Consider the following 11,485-nt stretch of genomic DNA (forward strand, 5'->3'; position numbering starts at 1 on the left):
AATAATCATTTGATGGCCCCTAGAACATCAACATTTACATTTCCTTCACAGTCAGGAATACAGAGAAAATGGGAGGTTCAAAATTGGTGACTACTAGTGTATCAGCACAATTTTCCTGGACATTTCATCCAAAAACTATGACTTATATGTAATTTGATATTATCTTCAAGAGAGCCAAGCAAATATAATTTTTGAAAAGGTGAACACAATGCTACTCCCAAGATAATAGTTCTTTTATTTAGTAAGAAGAGATAAATAGGTATTAGAAAGTTAATACTAAACTCTATTGGTTCTCCACCATTGAAGTTTCCAAGTTTTCACACACAAGCATTTTCATATATATATATATGTGTGTGTGTGTGTGTGTGTGTTATATGTGTGTGTGTATGTATGTATGTATGTGTATACATACATATATACACATTTAGGTAAAATGTGTATAATATAAATTTTATATACACAAAATTTGGAAACCTCAATGATATATGTATATGTGTACACACACACACATATGAAAATGCTTGTGCGTGAAAATTTGGAAACTTCAATGGTTTGTGTATGTATGTATATTAGTGTGTGTGTGTGTGTGTGTATTGCAATTTCTCCATCTCTAAGAATGATGACCCAAAGCCTCATCTAGCTATTGCTTTCATCTTTGAGAAACAGTCCAGAATTTCTGAGTGATATAAAAACGACTTCACTATGTCATTGTTGATCCTCATTTGTTAGTAACCAAGAAGTTTACAATTTTTATGTTCCAAATACATCCAATATAAAACAATATAAACATTGTAATAGTTTCATTTGTAAAACAGAAGAGTGAAAATCCCTCAACTGTTACTAGTTCATAACAAGTAACATCCTTTGAGGGAAAAAATGGCAGACATTTCCTTGTTTCATACGTTTATTGTGATTAACATTTATGCAGAACCAACCAATTGTTGAAGGATACTGTGAACAGAATAGATCATGACCAGGGGTATTGTGAATTTAACTAAGCTTCTAACTGCATTTTCTGTCTTCTTCTCTAGTAACATTTGTTTTTGGGGGGGGTTCTCTTTCTCTCTCTCTCTCATTTCTTCCTTTCTTTTTCAGGCTTTGGCATTCTCTTTTTTTCACTAGGGCCCATAAAATCATTTCCTTTGCATGTGTAGATATGAGGATTCTTACCATTCTGTCTCCATGATACCTGTCTCTGCCCCTTGGTGGTGATAATTGAAAAGAAAAAGGTATTGAGGGGCACCTGGGTGGCTCAGTGGGTTCAAGCCTCTGCCTTCGCCTCAGGTCATGATCCCAGCATCCTGGGATCGAGCCCCACATCAGGCTCTCTGCTTAGCAGGGAGACTGCTTTCCCCTCTCTCTCTGCCTGCCTCTCTGCCTACTTGTGATTTCTGTCTGTCAAATAAATAAATAGAATCTTAAAAGAAAAAAAAGAAAAAGAAAAAGGTATTGAACTTATTTTCCTTTCAATTCCAAAGAAATTCTCTGCTTTGCATTTTGTTAACCCATATATTAATTTCATTCTTCCAATTAACTAGTTTTTGGATAGACCTTTTAAAACAATGGCACTATCTTAAGGTGGTATCTTTCCTATTGTTCAAGATAGTATGTATCAGCTTAAGTTTCTTTTAGATTCAGGTCCAAATTAATCAATATTTACTTGGGTTTGCTTCACTGTTTTTGAGATAGACTCTTGTTCTGTGATTTTTCTTGTCAATTATTTACTTTTACTATACTTAATATTTTGGGTTAGATTTTTTTAAAAACGAGGGAAAAAACAATATTATTGCGTCTATTTAAAATAGAGGACATGAAAGGATTCTTAGCACTACTTTAACTTTTGGATGGACAGGCTTTCTACCTTGACAGCAGGTCACTCTGTGATCTGAGGCATGTCCAGAGATTTCTGACAGGTTAAAAATGCCCCAATTGTGCCATGCTTGTGGTAGCAGCAGCATGTCAAGTAGGCCAAAGGAAAACTATTCAGAAATATATTCAGTTAAATATTTTAAAGAACCTTATTTCTTCAAGAAGTCCTGAGTAAAACAAATCCCAGTGGGAGTCTCTTGGCATACCCATTAAGGCTATTAATAAATATAGATTCCAGGACAGAATTGCCTTATGGCTACAATAAGAGTGACTGTGGAAACACAGATTCCCATTGACATCTGGTTGACCTAATTCTCCTAGTTTATAAAAGCGGATACTGAAAAAAATTTCCAAGAGCTGAATATCTCTTCATACACCTCATAACTATTTCTCTGAACTTCATCATGTTAATGATTTTTAATTGATTAAAATTATATATTGAAGATTTTATTACAGATACTTATTTAATTTTTTCACAAAATTGTGCTCTTCCTTATGTTAAATGATTCCTTTTAATTAATTTATTAATCTACCTCCAAAAATATGGAATTTTTTTATTTTCTCAGAAGCAAGTATTTCACATATTTCTTTTTTTTAATTGGATTTAGATCTTATGAATTTCACATTTGTATTTCTAGGCTAAACAAAATTTTAATACATAGTTATAAAAGATCTGATTGAAGAAATGTTGAACAGTGAGAAGTATGTGAGCAGGAGAGCCGTAGTCAGAACCATCTTTCCCTGAGGAAGAAACCAACTGTCCAGTCACAGTGGGTCCAGGCATGAAACAAATTTCTCTCTCGTTTTATAGAAGTGTGAGGGATATAGCTTAAAGATTCTCTTGACAGGGTCAAGTATAAAGGTGTTATTATCCCAGGGGGCTCTAAATATTGAGATGGTACAAATCTTACCTGATCAAGGAACTGAGACACGAGATACTGTATTGCAGATTTGTGAAAAGACCTGCAGTTTATTGTTCAAGGAGACATTCCAGGCAGACCTGAGATCACCTTATTCCACATTTTAGAGTCTTTACCCACACATGGGTCAATATTTTGTATAACTTAGAATGTTTTCAACTGCAGATGTTAGAAATCCATATAAAACTACCTGAAACTTCCAAATAGAATGGGCCAGATAACAGAAGAAATGTAGCAGTTTCAAGAATTATTATAACTTCGAGGAACCTCAAAAAAAAGAACCAAGAATTCAAGATAACATCAGCTGACATCAAAACTGAGGAAGGGTAATTTCCAAAGTGAAGGGAAATGTGAATCTTTCCATAAGACATGGTCAGATACCGAAGAGGTAGGCTTCACATCCCCATTGCTGTTATTGAATTCTCACCAAAAAGTATCTCAACATCCATTATGTTAAATCCTAAATAGTAAAACATATTTAAGTATATCACACCTTTTCTGGCTTCTTAAGAAATTATAATAAACTTATAATAAATTATAATATTAATATATAATATTATAATAAAATTATAATATACTTAATAAGAGCATGTACAGACATTGATGGTAATTGAAATGAATAACTGTTTCCCTGGGGGTGCCTGGGTGGCTCAGTGGGTTAAAGCCTCTGCCTTCAGCTCAGGTCATGATCCCAGGGTCCTGGGATCGAGCCCCTCATCGGGCTCTCTGCTCAGTGGGGAGCCTGCTTCCTTCTCTCTCTCTGCCTGCCTCTCTGCCTACTTGTGCTGTCTGTCAAATAAATAAATAAAATCTTTAAAAAAAATAATAAAAAATAATAATAAAATAAAATAAAAATAACTGTTTCCCTGACTGAAGATTTCTTTTAGAAGATATGAGAAACATTGCTTTCAGGAGCTGAAAATTGATAAAATGTTAGAATAAAATTATTTTTACTATGTTTATGAGCTACCCAACATGAAACAAGTATCCTTAGCACGTGTGTAGTACGATCACTGAAAGCATAATGGTAGACATGTTGCCAGCAAATCTACAGCCAATCCTCAGAGCAGATCATCGGCAGTTAATGTCAATTACTAAGTTGATTGTGAATGAGTTTATGGTGACAAAAAATGTTTTAGGGCCACAAGATAAGGTTCTGTTGGGAAAGGGATCAATCAAGGTTAAAAGTTTCATGAAGTGAAAAGGCTATGGAAATGAAGTAATCTGGGAATAAAAATCAGGCCTAAAATAAATTATTTCTATATATATTCTAGTACCTTATGCAGACATCTTATTTTTCTGTGGGCAGATTAAGATTAAAGATTAAGAAATTTCTGGTATTCATTCTTATTTGACTATGTGTAGGTTTGTAATTGTGGGCAAACTACTTCTGTCTTTATATTGTGGGGCTCTCCTTTAACATCCCAAACTGCTCACCTTGAGAATTTAGGGGAAAAGCAAACTGTAACTTAGAGGGAGACATCCTCTTTAATTTCCCTTCCTCCAATCTATGATATAGAAGGATACCCTTGGAAGACACAATCTACCCTGAACCCTGAGCATACTCCGTATTTTTCATTACTACACAGGGTGTGATGACTTTTTTTTTTTTTTTTTTTTTTTTTTTTGGTAACAGCTCAAAGGCCTCACGTTTATTACCAAACCAACCCACTGGTGCAGAGCTATAGTAACAGAAAAATCTTTCGCTGATAAATGATATCTATTGGCCAGGCAGAAAGGTGTTTACAGGGTGATGGAATAGAACACATGATCCTCAAGTAGCTTAATTAAATACGTGGTGTCAATTAGGTGTGTCATCGCGTGATGTGAGACGCCTTAGAGACCCAGCTTGGTTCTCCTCCAGTACCTCCTCTTGGAGTTGTACCTGATTTTATTACCAGTTTTCATCCGAATCCACTGGGGAATGGGACGATTCTGCTTTTGTTTCTTGGCCAGGAATCGCTTGATCCTGAAAGTGTTGTGAGAAGACATGGTCAATTAATAGCGCGCAGTGCACAGCAGGATGGCGCCGAAAAAGAGAAACCATGACTTTTGATCTGGACTTAAGGGCAGCTGGAGGGGTTAGGCAACAAGAGCAGGCTTGCTTTCACTCACAGTGAAACTAATGAATTCCCCAGTCCAGGGTTCCTCTCCAGAAACACTGCCCACTGTGTGAGCAGGATCCAAGATGGGTCTCTGTGTTGCACGTGAGGGATGAAGAAGCAGCATGAGCATCAAGCTGACATTCCAGCTACAGCTTCTCACTTGAGTAATAAAGTGTGTCTGACTCTGGAATTTTGTGTCTTCGTGATACTATGTGTGTCAGGCTAGTTTGTTAGCTTACACCTAGGGTAAAATTTCACTTTTTCACACCCTTCATAATTGACAGACACATCTTGTGGTGCTGAGGGGTATGTGTGTAATCTTTTCTCATGAATATATATTCTCAGAACAATTTCTGAAGAGCACATAGCATAACTGGAAAAGAAAAATGATAAGACAAAATGAGGACAGTAAGATAAAATGATGTGTTTATAAAAGAAAAAAAGAAGCATTTGGAAAGAAGTTAGCATTTGAAAAAATCTAGAGGTACTGTCTGTGAGTTTGCTGCCTGGCTCCAGTGGGGGCAAACTGTTAACTACAAATCAATATGGTTTTTAGCTCCATATATTGAAAGACAGATCACAGCCCTGTGATGACCCCATTGCAGGCTATTGTTGACCAACGCAAATCACTCTGATATCAAGTGGTGAGAAGAGTGATGAGCCGTCCTTAATCAGCACCAAGTACAAGTAAAAATATAGATAAAACATGCAATCAATGCTTCATATCTATAATGAAATAAAATCATCTTTTTCAAATTGATTTATTTTAGAGGTAGGAACTTAGCACTTTAAAATAATTGCTAGAGGGAAAAAGTAAACATACTCTATAAATCCATTTAATATCCTTAATATAAGCTATGTATAAGTTGATAAATTTAACCTGTGATCATGAAAGGAATAAACATGGTTAGATTAGTTCAAGAAATGTATCACAGAAAAAGACAAATAATACTATGGTAATATATCTTATGAAATTAGAAAACAGACAAAAATTTTCAAATTATCATGAGTAGCATAAAAACATTGATTATATTGCTAAATAACAGCAGAATGAAACTGTCATAAGTCAATGATCTCACTCTGATAAGCAAGAGATGCTGGACAAATTATGAAAACCATAGGTATCAAAAAATCTTAGAAGGATCAAGGACTAATGGGAATAAAGTTCCACAGAAGGAAGTAATCTTATCAATGAGCTGAAAATCTAGAGCTATATCTGGAGCCATTTACCAACTGAGTGAAAGTTGGAGTCTGAGAATTTAGGCTTGTCTAATGACAAGGATGCTACTAGAGGACATAGAGGTGACATGAATGAGTAGGATATTAACTTAATGATATTATTAATTGTACAAAACAAAAAGGAATATAAGCAGAAAAATGCCAGTTCTAGAGATAGAATAAGATATTACTAAGCAAACTGGTTAAAATAAGAAATTATTATACAAATATGATATATTTTTAACTGAAAGATGAGAACTATATCAAAACATCTGGAAATGGCAAAAATGATTAGAGAGTAAATTTATGAAAGCAAGTATTTAAAAAGACATTACAACATTAAATAAATCAATGACCTAAATTTCCAGTTTTAGAAACTGGAAAAAAAAAATCAAACATAAATATTAAGTGGATATAAGGAAATAATAAATATTAAAAACAGAAATCAATTGCATATAAATAAATTTTAAACAGAAAAATTAAAAAGTGAAAAACTGACCCTATGAAACAACTTATATAATTAATAGACCCCTAGCAAACTGCTTATGAAAAAATATAGAAAATATATGATTACAAATATGAATACAAAGAATGTCATCACATTAAAAAGGCAGTAAGAGCCTATAATAATGATTTTTGCAACAATCAATGTGGCAAACTGAGTGACATAGGCAGTTTTCAAAAACAAACACAACCTACTAAACATACAGTAAAAGTAAAAAATCTTATGCAATCCAATCTCAATTAAAGAAATCGATTTTGGGGGTGCCTTCGGTGGCTCAGTGGGTTAAGCAACTAACTCTTGATTTTGGCTCAGGTCATGATCTCAGGGTCCTAGCATGGAGTCCAACTTTGGGCTCTGTGCTCAGCAGGGAGTCTGCTTGAAGACTTCTCTTCCTCTGCCCCTCCACCTGCTCATTCTCTCTTTCTCTAAAATAAATAAGTAAAAATCTTTTTTAAAAGTACAGAAATCAATTTTAATATTAAAGGACTTCTTGCAAATGGACTATACTCCCAGATTATTTAACTTGTCAATTGTTCCCATAATCCACAGAGAGATATCTTCAATCTTACACTAACTCTTACGAAGACTAGATACAGAGAGAACATTTCCTAAATCCATGAAATCACTATAATCTTGATTCCAAAACCTGACAAGAATATTTTAAATAAAAGTATATTACAAACAGTATTTTCATGAATATTTAGCAAATTGACTCTATTAGTACATAAAAGAGAAAAACATTAAAGAGTTTTTCTGAAGGAGGGTTTACTTTAACAGTTTAAATCAATTCATATAAGTCACCAAAATTACAGAAAACATTTCTGCAAAAGATTTCAGAGAAAAGTTTGGAAAAAGTCAGTGAAATTAATAGAAAACCCCTACAAAATAATATATATTCATTATTCATTCTTAAATCTTATTTTGTTATTGAATTCTTTATATATAAGTTATTTATATATTTTTAGTATTAACTTTATTAGATAAGAATTTATCTAATAAATATCTAATTTATAAAAATTTATACAACTCAACACCAAAAATAAAGAAATCTGATTTAAAAAATGGACAAAGGACCCCCCCACACACAGAGGACATTTAGATGGCTAACAAACACATGGGAAAATGCTCAATGTCACTAATCATCAAGAAAATGCAAAATGCAAAATAAAACCATGATGAGCTATCACCTCACATCTGTCAGAATGGCTAAAATAAAAAGGACAAATAATAACAAGTGTTGGCGAGGATGTGGAGAAAAAGAAATTCTCATCCATTGTTAGTGGGAATGTGAATTGGTATAGCCACTGTAGAAAACAGTACTGAGATTCTTTAATAAATTAAAAATAGAAATACCATATAATCTAGGAATTCCACTACTGAGTATTTACCAAAGAAAATAAAAACCTAATTCAAAAAGATATACTCACTCTTAAGTTTATTGCAGCATTGTTTACAATAGCCAAGATATAGAAGGAGCCCAAGTATCCACTGATGGTCAAATGGATAAAGGAGATGTGGGTACATATATAATGGAATATTACTCATCCATAAAGAAGGATTTCTCTCCATTTGCAACAAATAAATGAGTGTGTAAGTATGATGATAATTGAAATAATTTAGACAGAAAGACAGATACCATATGACCTTACTTATATGTGGAATCTAAAAGTCAAAGCAAATGAACAAACACACAAAAACAGAAACAGACTCACTCATAAATAGAGAAAAACCCTGTGGTTGCCAGAGGGGAGGGTGGGGACGTAAGTGAAATAGATAAAGGGCATTAAGAGACACAAACTTCCACTTGTAAAATAACATGGAGATAAAAAATATAGCATAGGGAATATAGTCAACAATCTTATTGTATGGTGACTACACTTACGGTGAGCACTGAGTAATGTATAAACTTGTCAAAACAATGTGTTGTACACCCGAAACTAATATGACCTTTTATGTTAATTATATTGCAATAATAATTTAAAAATCTTAGTGAAATAAGAGTTGAAAGAAATGTAAATTGCTAATAAGTATATTAAAATATTGAGGTAAGAAATTTGGTAAAATATCAATGATGAAATATTAGATATTAGAAATGATGCAAGGGAGAATATTGTCACTACATCTATACATAATTTTACTGATGATCTTAAGGTAAGAAAAAGAATTAAAAAACACAATGATATGGATGTATAAAAGAAAACTCTATTTTCAGGTGATATAAATGCATATGTAGAAATTCAGGAAGAATTTATATATAATCTATTAGTAAATTTAATGAAAACCTGAATTCAGTGTCAGTATATAAGAATAGATTGTATTTCAATATTACAGAAAAAATGAATTTTAGAAATACCATGAAGAACTTGTAGGTGGTCAGTCGGTTATGTGTCTGTGTTTGGCTCAGCTCATGATCCCAGGGTTCTGGATTTGAGCGTTGTGTTGGGCTCCCCGCTCAGAGGAGAGCCTGATTCTCCCTCTCCCTCTGCCTTTCCCTCTTGCTTGGGCTCTCTCTCTCTCTCTCTCAGTGTCAAATAAATAAATAAAATCTTTAAAAAATAAAAATAAGTAAAATAAAAAATATCATCTAATATACTAGAGATACTTGGAGAGGGATATTCTATGACCATAGCTTGGAAGACTCGATCTCATAGGTGTTAGTTCTTCCCAAATGATCATAGTATCAAAATAAACTCAATCAGTCCCTGTGGGAGTGTGTAGGGGCTTGTGTGGTGTGTGTGGCATTGTAGGAAGTATGTGTGTGGCAGGGTGGTTATTCTAAAATACAGGAAAATGCAAAAGGTGAAAAGGAACACAATTTTGAAACCCTATGTTCTCATAGCAGCCTCCATACAAAAGTTTATCTACCTTTACTCATAGTTGTCTAAACCTGGATTAACCACAATGTCTTTTACTATGTGAATGGATAAGCAAAGTATGGTAAATCCAAACCGTCAACTATTATTCAGTGATGAAAAAGAATAAGCAATCCTGCCATGAGAAAAAGCTTAGTATTCATATTCCTAAATGAGAGGACCCAGTTTGGGAAAAACAAAAAACAAAAAACTACTTTTGTGTATTTCCAGTTATGTGATGTAGTGGTGTGATTCCAGTTGTATGGCAAGATGGTAAATAAAAGACTGTAGAGACTATGAAAAGATTATGATCGTTAGGGGTTGGGGGGCAGGGATGGCTACCTGAAGATACCAGCGGATTTTCAGGGCAGTCATTATTCTGTATGATACTATACCGATAAATACAAGATAGTATGCATTTCTCAAACCCATAGAACAGTAGAGCACAAATTATTAACTTTAATGTAGGCAAGGTTTAAAACTTGGGGGATCTCTGAAAAGAATGCTGTGACAAGAGAATGTGACTCAGCAAACCATATGAAACCACCACACTGAAAGAGATGGAGGAAAGGGTTGACCTAAATGTCTTTGGAAATGAACGTAAGACTCAAGGCAAAATAAATTGCGCATTTACACTGTGCTCCAGCTGACGAAATGTTTCCCACAGAAGTATTTGTGAATGATTCTGATACTGCTATGAATGTATATACAAGAACAGAACAATGAAGTAAATTGGTGGCAGGTTTCTAACCTGTAGGAGGAAGCTACAATGATCTGTGAAGTAATATATAGGAGTTGGAGACCCCAAAATGACATCAGGTTTATGTCAATATAGACACAATTAGATGTAGAAGCATTTTATATATGTGTTTTGCATGGGTTAGTATGCGCATACGTATTTTGTGCTTTATCTGTTGAGAGAGCCTCAGGTCAATGACACATAGAGGCAATATGCATGCCTCACACCCAGATCTCAGTTTCTAATACTATTTGCCAATAAAAAGAACCACGGATCATTGGAGAAATAGTTGATTTTAGGATGGAGTCAAGAAATATGCAAGTTGAGTCCAGGGCATATTAGTACAATAAATATTTGTAAATATGTGATTGAATAAATTAAAAAATGATTAAATAAGTGATTGAGTAAATTGGCACATGGGAAAGAAAAGACAATGTCCTTATGGAGAATAATCACAGATAAAACATGTCAACACTCTGTCTTCAGGAAGAGTGCAAGACTGCACGTAACAACTTCCTTCCAAAGTGTCCAGTGTCCTTCCAAAGAGGATAAAGACAAACTGAGGGTTTTGGGGGCGGGGTGGGGTGGGTGAACCTGCTGGTGGCGATTGTGGAGGGCACGTATTGCATGGAGCACTGGGTGTGGTGCATAAGCAATGAATTTTGGAACCTTGAAAAATAATAAAATAAAACTAAATTAAATAAAAAATCATTTTGCTGCCAGAGGAACCTGGCACACATTTGTAAATCATGCTAATAACTGCTCTGGAAACAATTCCATGAAAATGGGACTGATCCCCCGTGATCTTCCACCTGTCAGCCCACAACTCCAGGGTTATTGCAAGAGGAACATTAGACAAATTCCCACGGTGGGCATCCTGGTAAATACCTGACCAACCCTCCCCAAAACTCTCAGGGACATAAAAATAACGAGAAGTCTGAGAATCTACCACAGACGAAAGAGATCTAGAAAGATATAACAACAAGAGGTGATATTCTGGATAGAATCCTAGAATATAAAAAGGACAGTAGGTAAAGCTAAGGTTATGTGAATGAACTCTGGACTTCAGTTAATAATGACATGTTGATATTGGTTTATTAAATCATAACAGATGTACTACGCTTACATAAGACATTATACTAGTGGAATCTGGGAGTAGTGCAAACTTTGTCACAAAATAGTTTATTAAAAAGGAAAAAAATACTCCTTGACATCTTTTATCTTTTTTATCTATTTTACTTTATATTAACATAACTGTGCTTGGCTTCTAGGAACCT

The 11,485-nt window shown here is 34.3% G+C and overlaps 1 pseudogene across 1 annotated transcript; it reads right to left on the minus strand.

The window, feature by feature from the left end:
* Positions 1-4,426: 4,426 nt before the first annotated feature.
* Positions 4,427-4,812, minus strand: LOC309844875 (large ribosomal subunit protein eL39 pseudogene; annotated as a pseudogene). Its single transcript has one exon. The product of its transcript is annotated as a large ribosomal subunit protein eL39 pseudogene (transcript).
* Positions 4,813-11,485: the final 6,673 nt, after the last annotated feature.

This window comes from Mustela nivalis (assembly GCF_964662115.1).
Source record: "Mustela nivalis genome assembly, chromosome: 12".
Taxonomy (NCBI): Eukaryota; Metazoa; Chordata; class Mammalia; order Carnivora; family Mustelidae; genus Mustela; species Mustela nivalis.